The sequence below is a fragment of the Cryptomeria japonica genome, chromosome 7, assembly GCF_030272615.1.
Source record: "Cryptomeria japonica chromosome 7, Sugi_1.0, whole genome shotgun sequence".
Classification (NCBI taxonomy): Eukaryota; Viridiplantae; Streptophyta; class Pinopsida; order Cupressales; family Cupressaceae; genus Cryptomeria; species Cryptomeria japonica.
This window is the reverse complement of record NC_081411.1, coordinates 288,552,119-288,564,574: the sequence shown is the minus strand read 5'-3', so window position 1 is coordinate 288,564,574 and position 12,456 is coordinate 288,552,119. Positions and strand designations below refer to the sequence as shown.

At 32.1% G+C, this 12,456-nt stretch overlaps 1 non-coding gene across 1 annotated transcript; it reads left to right on the top strand.

Moving 5' to 3' along the window:
• Window positions 1-6,843: 6,843 nt before the first annotated feature.
• On the top strand, window positions 6,844-12,435 carry LOC131067279 (uncharacterized). Its single transcript, XR_009358505.1, has 5 exons — window positions 6,844-7,143; window positions 8,756-8,866; window positions 8,980-9,190; window positions 9,321-9,460; window positions 11,871-12,435. It is a non-coding gene; the product is annotated as an uncharacterized LOC131067279 (transcript).
• Window positions 12,436-12,456: the final 21 nt, after the last annotated feature.

Sequence of the window (12,456 nt, the reverse complement as noted above, 5' to 3'; positions counted from 1 at the left end):
ACACCATTGATCATGGAAGTTTAGAATAATAAAATAGGTTTTATTGAATATCACAAATAAAATTTAACCTTGTTATAACAACTCAATACTCCTAACTTATGATTGAACCACATAATTTCCCTAGCACACTAACTCAAAGAAGGTGGCTTAAATACTGCACTCCCTTAAAATAGTAAGGAGATCTCAAACTATCATATTTCTCTCCATTCCCACAATTTTTCAACGTATACCATACGACAAAAAATGAGAAATTATTTTCCCCAACTCCGAGACAATAATAGTTGGGTGGATGGGGGGAGATAGAGGGGGGCTCCCACTTCTTCTATATCAATTATAGCCCTTATATGTATCATCACTCACATGAATTATCACCTCCCCCTATTCTAGCAAGTTGATTAATCAAGAGGTATATTATTATTGTGACCACTACCAAGAAAAAGTTTGAAGGGCCCCTACTATTCTGAATTCGATGGATGAGGTCTATCATTTCTTTAGGTCTTGAGAAGGTAGAGGCTAAGGATGGGCACACCTTGGTACCCTTTACTTCAATGGGTAAGAATCCTTGGGTCCCTAGTTGACCTTTCTCGCCTATTGCCTCCTATCAGAGTTACACTCTAGAGGGATTGGAAATAGAGGTAGGGCATGGATCTATATTTTTGGCATAGGCCTAGTGGACCACAACCAAAAGGGGTTTTATAAATTATATAGATATATATTTAACATGATTCTTTTCATGTTCTATAATTCAAATATATAAATTAATTTAAAGTTTGTGATTTATTTCATCTTTCTTTGAAAGGTAACTTGTTTTCAATGGTGAGATATACTTACTCCATCTTGCATATCATTAGTTAAATTATAAATTTAGAGCATATTAAAAACAACATTACTCTTTCTAATATGATATATTTTGTAGGGCCATTTCATATCGTATGATTTATCCTTTTATGCTTACTTTTGTTTCAATGGGTGAGGTGGTCAAATATGATGGAATAGAGGTAACCATAGAGAGTGACAATTTGGCTTTGTGAATGTCTATACATATAGTATCCCTTTGATTATCTAAGCATTTCTACAAGATGATATTACATCTTATATAAAATATATTGAAAGTGTAAACACAAATTCAATAACCTTTTATTGTTTTATTTTATTCTTTAAGGTTAGTGAAATTTACTTCAAGAGATGTTCACATTTGAAAATAGTTGATAAGAGATTTAGTGTTTGAAAAAGGTGTAGATATATCCATAGGATATTATGTAAAACAACTCAAGAGAATTATTATATAATCAGAGAGGAAAAAAATTTCTACAATAAGTGTAAACCACATTTATATGAATTACAAATATAATTTCTACTATTACACCCATATAATATATGTCTTTGATATAAAAAACATGGCCCTAGAAAATAAGGTGTCCATATCTTTGGTGCCATAATCGACTTGCATCTTAAAATAGATGCATTATAAAAATTTGATTTTGTTGATTTCATTCTCAATAGGATTGTCTAGTTATTTGTCATCATTAGAATGGAAATCATATTTCCTCCTTATATCTTATCATATATAGCAAACATGTTATCATTAAATATAAATTTAAGTCCTTTCTCAACTACCTAACCAACACTCAACAAATTTTGCCTTAATTGTGATGAGAATTATAAATAAATAATTTCTATTGGTCCTTTCCTAGGTTTGATATCTAGATTTTCTTTTCAACAAAATTAAATCGCTTTATTATTACCAAGTTTCAATCCATTTTATTATTTTTCATCACTATTGTCATATGATTAGAACTAGTTGGACCTCAAAATTATGTCTCATTACTCATATTCCAACTTTAGTGCATGTAGGAGAGTTAGATAGTGGATCTTCATGTTTACGTTTATTTGTACCTTAATATTCATTCTTTTTTATTCTTGTACATAGTCAACTTTTCTTTCACTTAATTTTTTTAAAACCTCATTCTCTCTATATAACTATATTTATTGTAGTAGTAATAATACATTAGCTTAAAAATTAAATCTACCTTTGCGTCTTGATATATCATGGCTTTTAATTTTTTCTCTTTATGTTTTTCTAATTATTTGGTTATTAAATATAATCAAATCAATCCCTCTCCTATCCAACTAGAAAGTGTTGAAATTAAGTAGACCTAGGCACAATTAGAATCACCAAGGTTTATAAATATTTTAAAATTATTTTTTCTAATGATGGTATTTTATTCTATCTTAAAATAATACAAATAAATAAATAGTATATTTATTTATATATTATAATATATAAATAATTATTAAGATATTTTTATAATGCTAAATTATTTAAATAGATAATATAATATTATATAATATATAAATAAATTAATACTCTTTTTGGTCTTTTTCTTTAGTCAAGCTATTGTTAAATGGGGTGTTGATCCCTTTATTTAGATTCTTCGATGCTTGATAAACACCATCTCATGTGTGTTAAGGATCAAATATTGTTACCAGGTTAAGTTAATGGAGGACCAAATTCAATTTTTGTTCAACGGGTGTGTGCGAGAACTTGAGTTCACTTTTGGGTCAAAAAGTGGAACAGTTTAACTCTATTTTCAGATTTTGTCACATTTGACCTAAAAATTTGAAGCACTTAGAGATTAAATATTGGAAAAAGTTAATACAATGAAATGTAGCACTTAGAGTCTAGTTTCCAAATATGTAATTTAGAAATTGTATTTCAAAAGGGATTTCTAAAAATGGCTGACTCAAGAACATACCATGCATTTTTAACCCTTTTGGGAAAAGATCTTTGGGACACTAAGGATAGATGATGATTTTTTTGTAATATTTTTTTATTAATGTTATATTGGCCCTAATTGCTCTTTTGAAAACCCCTCGTCTACAACCATCATAACCATCATAATTTGACCGAAACTTATCATTTTCTAATTTTTTTTCATTTAGAAAATAATTCTATGTAGATTGATGTCATAAACATAAAATAGAGTTATTAAATAAATAATAATACTTTATATTTCAAGTTTATGGACTAGATCTAGTATGAATTAATTGAAAAATAGAAAAATTAATCAAATCTTTAAAAAAAATATCTGGAACCTACACAAATTAATCTCTAATTGCTTTTAATTTTATCTAATAATTGTGTAAAAAAAGGAATCAAAAGTATTTCATGAGTCAATATTTTGTTCCTCACATAGTCCAACCTTGTACTTGCAAGTCCAAGGCTTGGGTTTGGGCATTCCAAGTCTTAAATGTAATAGGTGCCCATTCTATAAATTGCAAAAATAAGTTTGTAAGAATATTTTTTTAAATACTTTTACAAAATGGGGCCCCATTTTTAAAATAACTTGGCCATATCATTTATAAATATATATTTTAAAAAATGAGAACCCATTTTGTAAATTTTTTGCTTATTCTGAAGCATAATGGGTACCCATTTTCTAAGAAATGGGTCAGGACATTTGTAGTGGCATTTTTCCTCATGAGAAAAATTACCTCGAACTGGTACTCATCTTCTTCAACTTTCCCCAACAACATAGAGGAGAGGGAGACCATGGTGGATATTCCCTAGGTAGGGGGAAGATCTTCTTTGAACATATCGATGATGGTCAAGTTTATCAAAGATTCATTATGAATGTGGTATAGATCATGGGGTGTCTAACTTGGAGGATTATATATAGCCACTAGCTAGTTTTGTCTAGGAATGAAGTGGTGGTGAACTTTATTTGAGAAAGGACTATCATGAGTAGTAAATAACCTTCATAGAAATAATTGTTGCTGTATAGGAAGGATATTGAGGATGGGTCTTTAAGTTTGTTCTGTAGATTTGTTTAGAGGAATGGTAATCTATTTTCCCATCCCTAACTAAAGAGGAGATTTATAAGTATATTGAGGTAATTAGATTAATCATGCACCATATTTTTTAATCTTTTTTAATGTGATCAAAAGGGAGATGCACCCTTAGACAACACTTACTGAAAAAATGTAAATAAATAATAGTATTATTTTGATTAAGTAAGAACAAGAAGGGCCCAAACGCATTACAAGTTTGTGATTAAGGCAAGAGTAATGAGTTATTAAAGATGTGAGATTAAGAAAAATGCCGATATATGAAGAGCCCTAGTAACTAACCAACAAAAACATACAAAAATAAGTAAATTTCTATCAAATAACTAATAATTCTTAAGACACATTAGGCTCTGAATAGCACATCATTCTTTCTAGAGTAACTCAAGACAATTTTCAAAGGACAGACTATTGACTAGAGCTCAAGAACCAATAGTAGCTTTGACTTGATGGGGAGAAATTGGAATATAATATATGTTTTTAACTTTCATTCTCTTTGTATAACAGGCCATGGGTCGAGAGCACAACTTCCCTTCTCAACTTCTCCCGCTTCCCACTAGCTTGTTCTAAGAAGTTTGAATCTCCTAGATATTAAACATCAACACTTCCTAATTCTTCCTTAAATTTGAGATGTACACATCCCTCTTGACATTATTACTTTCCCCCAATTCCTTTTAAATGTAACTCAATATCTTTCTTAATATTTCTCTAGTTTTTAAAACTTTCAGCCATTTTCTTAGTCTCTTTCCATGCCTATTCAGGGAGAATTTTTTTTTGCCAATATTGTGAATTTTTGAACACCACAATCTCTAAATTTTGATTTTTTTACTGGCCTCATGGAGTTGGGTCATCTTCCACTTAGAGATTTCCACATGGAGGTTGAATACCTTACATGTCTCCTTTATTTTTTATTTTAATTTGATGCATAGGATGCAATAGGATTGGGTGTGCCTTAATATATGCACCTTTTCCTTCTCTAAGAAAATAACCATAAAAATGAATGAGGAAGGGTACACAAAGGAGGAGGGGGAACACAGGAATTGTATTTGTAGGTAGGGATAGTTTTGAAACTTGACAAAGAATCAAAGTCAAGATCCATGTATGGGACAAAAGAGACATCTAGATGCTTAAAGAATCTCACTTTTTTATTTTTTAAATTCTCAAGGAAGATGTCAACTAGAATGTGCTAGGTATTAGGGGAATTAGGGGCCTAGAGAGAGATATTCTAAGTATGGATAGTAGAAGGGACCATGGTTATTAATGAAGAGGTTGCACTCATGTTGGAAAATTTAGGCTTACATTTTGCACCATGATGGACAAGTGAGTGACTTTAGGCTTCAAAATAAAAGTAGGGGTGGGAGACAGGTTATGCTAGAAAGAGGTGGAGATTCAAAACCTAGTGGTGGGAAGTTTTCTAGATGCAGGAACTTTGGATATGGACTCCTTGATGGAAGTAAAAATCCAAAAATGAAAATATATATTAATGTGACTTTTGAAACAAGAATGCATGATATCTTTTATAATGGCCTTTCAAGGTATCATACTTCATGAGGACTTTGGCCACTCATGCCAAGACACCTAAAAGGTGTTTACAATTGTAGCCATTTTGGAGCTTGTTAACATTCTCCCCCACTCTGAGGAAGGTCCCCATTGCTTCCTTGTAGTTTCCTTTAATCTTTTAAGCCATTTTGCACACTATTGTTTAGGATAATTGTAGCAATTATGATAGTCTCCATGGATACCTATAAGTAAATGCCTCTAACAATGAATACATATTTCTCAGACTTTCTAAATTCCAGAGAAAGTGATTGACCAAATTTCTACATAGACTCTATCTACGAGGTGAGATTTCCCTCGACCAAAATATCCTAGAGCTCTCTATCCTCTTAAAATTTTCATCATCTTTAGGCTTAATTTGAACCAAATGCCCACCCATCCTTAAAATTTAAACACTGAATGAGACAACAAAAATGAAAAATTGGAAGAAGAAGATTATAGGTTTAGCTTCTAGTACTCCACGGAGGAAAACAAATAGGCCTAAGAGAATTCCAAAAATATGTAGGATAGTCATAGACCTCCTTATATATAATAATATACTATAAAATAACTTAAATAAATAATATAATGTATTGTAATTGAATATCCTCTCTATCTTATTTTATATAATATCTTATTCAAAATTATATATATATATATATATATATATATATATATATATATATATATATATATATATATATATATATATATATATATATATATATATATATATATATATAATCGTATAATATAATCATTTATAAATGTTATGTAAAATAAAATAAAAAATAAAAATAAAAATATATATATTAAAAACAAGTATTATCATTCTTAAATATAATTATAAAATAAAATAAAGTAAAAGACAACATCAAACTAATAAATATAAAGGTATTTGCTTATAAATATAATTATTTATAAATATAACATAATATAAAAATAATGATTTTTTACAAATGTGGTATATAAAAAAATATAAAAAATAAACATCAAAATAAATATATTTAAAAGTGTGTTGGGTGGGAGAGTGATTTAAATTGTTGTAGCAAATTACAATGACTATCGTTTTCTCATTTAATGGAAAACTCAAAGATGTTTTTTTATATGCTACATGTCATATATATGATCAAATATATGTCATGATGTCCTAGGCATGTTGTTTTATAGGAGTAGCAGCAGCCTCCTTACTCATTGACCTCGCAAGGACTTAAGTTAAAGCATCAATTTTGCTGCGTTTTTACTTCAATTGTAGTGGCTGATCTTTCCCTAAATCTGAATCAGAAAAGAGGGGGTTGAGTGAGTATTATATTTTATTTTATTTTTGTTTTATCAATCATGCGTACACTCGATTAGGAGTAATTGCTACATTTTAATTATAAAAAATATGTATGTAAAAAACTTGATTTATAACCTTAAAACATATAATTTGTCGATAGGCAATTCCTTTTGGGGTTTGACCCCCACCGGAATTGTCTCATGCCGTGAAAACGTGGATTTCCCGTTGCCGGCGTTTTCTTCCTGACAGGCTTTATGGGACAGCTCATGCAACGCGTGTTTGGGGTTTACAGTCCGTCTGTGGTGTAGATTGGTGTGGCTTCCTGCATGCCGGATGGGTCTTCATCCCGAGTTGTATTGCTGGCAACGACTGCTTAATCATGTCTCACCACAGTTAAAATTATTGCTTTCCGTTGGTTAATATCCAAAGGGATGCAACAAAGCGAGGGGCAAGGAATGAGCCTGGTAGCTGCCATGTTTTAGGTTTGGACTTTTACTGCAATTTCTTTTCTTCTATCAGCTAAAGCTATGACTTTTAGGGTTTTACAGGTCAAATTTTAATCATATAGATTTTAGAATTTGCATGATGATGTTTTAGGTTTTTTAACCCTGTATTTACGGGCATAGATCCTCCACCACCACCCAGTAGCTCCTTCAATGGTGAATTTATATTGTTGAATCCTCTTGAATTCGTGCACTCAATGGTGTTAAATATAAGTAGAATTTAAATGAGCTTTGTGCAATTTTTTTACAGAAGTTTACTAGGATTATCTTAAAGATTATGAACCTCAAAAAGAACGAACCAATTCCCCCCAAACTCTCAGTAGCAAACTAAGATTCCTTGTCCCCTTGTTCCAATGTAGCCCCTAAAGAAAGTTCGGTCGGAAGAGAAAGTCGAAGTGGTTCAACGGAAGCATCCATCGAGTAAACCGGTCATTCTTTCTTTATTGAAGGGGAGCCGATTCAATGGAAAGTCATATTACTTACCTGCTTTGTCTGTCAGTATTTTGCCTGATTGTAAGCATGTTGTCTTCAGCACTGCAAAGGTTAGTCTTGCTTTCACTTATCATTGGAGTTAGGTATAGTTCACAATGCGATCAAACTTGCACGATTATATAAAACTGTATAAATATGTCTCTGTTTATGAACTATAGATAAGTACACAGACTTCTTCAATGGCAATGGAAAAGGTTGGCCTAGAATCACTTCTTCCTGCTGAAACTGAAACCTCAAGTAGCGATACAAAACCATCCATAAACTGGTCATGACACAAAGAACCTATTGGAATTAGGAGTGGTGAAAATTTCTCTAGCAACGGCTTGCTAGAGAAGCTAAAGATAAAAGTGATATTCTATGGTATACAAACAGGTATATGTCAGCCCTTATCTGTCATATTCACTAATAGGCTTATAGAATGTAACAGATTTGACATTAACCAATTAGTATGATCTGATTGGAAATATCAATTGGCTACAACTTAACTTCATGGAGAACCTTTGGTTAGGAAATATTGATTTTGCTTGTCTAATGTTGCTTATGTTTTCTAGAATTTAACTTTGTTGTAAAATCTTATGGTTTATGTGCTTCAAGGTGTACAAATGAAATAGATCTACTTAGTGTGACATTTGGATGGCAGGTTAGCTAAAGCCTAAAACATATAATGCCCTGAAAAAAGTAGAAATATATGTTAATATTCTTCTTGATTATAATATCTACTCCAAAAACTCTGGGATCTTGATGCATGTGATATGTTTAAGGCACTAATGCTCTTTAACGTCAACTTTGATTAAACATAATTATGGACCATTTTTTGATACATGGGAAGCATGAATCAATGATCCTGTAATGTTGCTAGGTCTTAAAAAATGGCAGAAAAGATTTGACCTTCCAGAAGTGGAATTACCAAGTAGTTTTCATGCAACCTAGTTCTGGAGTGGTCACCTCCATTTTTTCTACCTTGCATTCACAGGATACTATGTACTACATGATCTATTCTTGTTGTGAATAGTGATAAAAGATTTGTCATGGTTATACTATGGACTGAAAACATCTTAAATATTTGTTTTCACTTCTATATTTTGTTTCCTCCATACAGATTGGTTTAAGCGGTGAACACCAACGTCTATATTCAAAAATAGGGGCAAACGCTCTTCAATGGAATTCAAGAACATACCCTCCCAATAATACTGCCCTGATATGGTACAGGGTAAGAAATTTGATTATGTTTCAGTTGGCAATATCGATGATTCTAAGTCTGTTTTTCCTTTGCCAAAAGCTGTCATGTATTGTACTGAATATATAGTTCATTGGATCCTGTAGACTGAGTTCAATGCACCAAAAGGAAACAATGCAGTGGCTTTGGACCTGAACACCATGAGTAAAGGCCAAGCATGGGTAAATGGCCATCATATTGGGCGCTATTTTCCTTCATTCAAGGCTCCTACAGATGGGTGCTCCGATACATGTGATTACAGAGGAACCTATTCTCCAACCAACTGCGTCACGGTTGTGGAAAATCATCTCAAGAATGGTAATAGGATTTACATGAATTAAGAACATGCCTTGGCACCTTGCCATTCATTTGGTACCAAAAACCAGTTAAAAACATTTGTTTTATAGCTATTTCATAGTTTCTGAGGCAATTTTGATTTATTTATCAGGTACCATGTCCCTCGCTCCTGGTTACACCCCACAAACAATGTATTAGTATTACTTGAGGAAATTGGTGGCGACCCATCTGGAATTGGTGGCGAGAAGAGCCCTGAACTTGATGCTGTCAGCTGTTCTTCTCTCATCAGTGGTAAAAACTACACCCAACTTTTAATGAAATTAGATTTCCACAGTTTATGATTTTTGATTTCTATTGTTTTTAGATTAGACTGTGCTGGATAAGAAAATAGTGTTAATTTCCCCTAAATTTTATTATTATAGCGTAGCAAAACAATCTTTCTGAGATTTATAAGTGTACGGTGTGTGTCGTCATGCCCCTATTTTTGGTTTCCAGCATTTCAGCTATCCATTTATTTTTTCATATGCTTTTATTATCATGCTCAATTATTTGCAAACTTTTTCTTTTCTGCAATGGGTGCAATGGGTGAAATATTGTGATTTATTTTAATGAAATTGGCTTTCCACAATTTATTATTTTGATTGCTATTGTTTTTAGATTAGACTGTGCTGGATAAGCAAAATAGTGTTAATTTTCCCTAAATTTTATTATAGCGTAGCGAAACAATCTTTCTGAGATTTACAAGTGTACGGTGTGTGTCATTCAATTATTTGCAAACTCTTTTTTTTTCTATAATGGGTGAATTTAAATGGATTTTTCTGTTATAAAAAAAATTGTTTTCTATTGTTGACAACACATTTACCTTGTGGAATATATATGCTATAAAAAGCTTGGCTTCTGAAAGATTTTCGATTTTCACAGTTATACATAATATCATCTATCTGGATGCTATGACATTCTGAGTCTTCTTGGATAACCCTCTTCAAGAAAACTACAACCAAATAGAGTCTGCTAGTTGCTGTAGATATGGCATCTCCTCCGCCAGCTATTCTTTCTTGTATGATTACATTGAGTGGAAGTTGTTAAGAAATATGTATGTTGATTATAGTTGGTCCATTCTTTATCCCGTCGGATATTGGACCCAAGGAAGTTCCAATTTATATAGTAATTATCTTATGGACTAACCTATGTTGGACAAAACATAGGTCTTGAACTCATTAATATTTGAAATTTAATAAAAATGAGCAGAAAAAATATATTTGAACATAAAACTTTACAAATTATTGAGCATATCAAAGGACAAAGGGAAAGAAATCTACAATTTGAAAATTCAGTTTTCTGAAAAGAAAGAACCTCAAGAAACTCTACCACACATATCAACTCCAACATAACACTTTGTTCTTGCAATCATACTCAGGACTATAAACAACAAGAAGATAACATGCAAAAACTAAAGGTGGAAGAAAATGTGTTCAACTTACACCAGCCAGAGGATAAACCATTGTTTCCTTTATTTATGATAAAAAAAAGATTCAACACTGAATGCACTGTATAGCACACCTCACACCTCAGAAAGTCCCCCAAAAAGACCAATAGCTGCCACAATAGGCTATTACAAACCAAAATTCAACATAGGAAACAATTGCTTATAAAATCTACATCCTTTTGGAGTTCAACGTATGCCTCGATAAAACATGTGGATTTCAAGATGGTTTAGGAAAACAACAACAATAACATTGCTCAAATCACTATTGTTTGGAATGGTGCTTATTAGCTCTACATAGATTGGGTTGATTAGATTGTGTATTTCAATGGCCAAGCCATGCATAGTGATCTAGGCCAGTCCAAATGCAAGGAACAGTTATCTAATCCAATCAATTCACCTTTGGCAGTATCATCACAGCCTGTACTAACATAGGAGTTCTAGAGGATGGTATGGACATTCGATGCCATGTATGCAATATGTATAAGTACATAGTACATATATTTATGTGATTTATTAAAAAAAATTAATGTGAAAGATACGTTACTAAAAGTAAATCAAGGTCTTGGGGTATGAATTCTTGAAAGTCTCTGTAGATTGCAGGTGCCAGTTGGCGGTAGAATTCAAGTTTTGCGCTCTGAAGTGGCAATAACTGGAGAGTTTTGGAAGAAATACATTTATGCTTTTAACAATGGTTAGTTGTGAAGTAAATTTTTGCCTGTAATGATCCCATTACACTTTTCTAGAAACGAAGTTTGTAGATATAAATGACAGAATTTGTCTTTCTGAATATTACAACATGCTTAGCATAAAAATTTGTATTGTCTTGTGATCTATGTCCTTGTATAATTATCAAATTATGTTCTTTATAAATTGTTCTTGAATCTTTATATATTTCAATAAGATTCCTACCAGCTTAATTTTAGTCAATTTAACGGCTGATTCTGGGCATTAGATAAGATTCTTACCAGCTTAATTAATTTTAGTCAGTTGCATGATGACATAGATACAAATTAAATCATCAGATTTTAATTATTAGCCATTTTTATGAATATTCATACTATATAATTTTTTATCTCCGAAGAAATCTAATTGCTATGGGCAGTACAAGTTGGACCTTTTCCAGGTCCAACCGCTAGTTTATAGAATAACTAGAGAAACACTAAGAGTTTGGATTGAAATTCACTACTGCCACATATTTATAATTTTGTTCCACAGGTCAGATAAAGGGAAGTTCTCTGTTAAAACAATTTCCTTAACAAATCTGGCGCGAAGCAACCGCGAGGGTTAATTGAAGCGTACGGAATACAAGGCTAGAAAGACTTTTCCAGCATTGCTCCAAAGAAGATGCCCAGAACCCAAGGCAGGAGGAAGAGACCCAGACCCAGATCTAGACGGAAGTACGGTGCCTTTTTTAATCAGAAGCAGCTATGCTCGCAACAGATTGTAGACGGAAGTACGGTGCCTTTTTTAATCAGAAGCAGCTATGCTCGCAACAGATTGTAGAGGCCGAAATAGGGCATTTCGAAATAGTTTTGAAGATATTAAATTTAAATTAAGTTTGGTTTTTATGTTGAGAGTCGTTTACAATGATATCAAAAATGTTCGCAAAAATGTTCGTAAAAAAAAAATTCATTTTTGAAATAATTTGACATACAAAAGAGGGTAAATATGTCATGTTTCAGTTTCTGTGGAGGTATTATTTTATTACTCCAAATAAAATAGAACCCTCGCCTCTTGTGTCCAACTAGATTCACATTTTTGCACGCAGGACTGTAATGGATTTGTATTCTTGATGTTTATT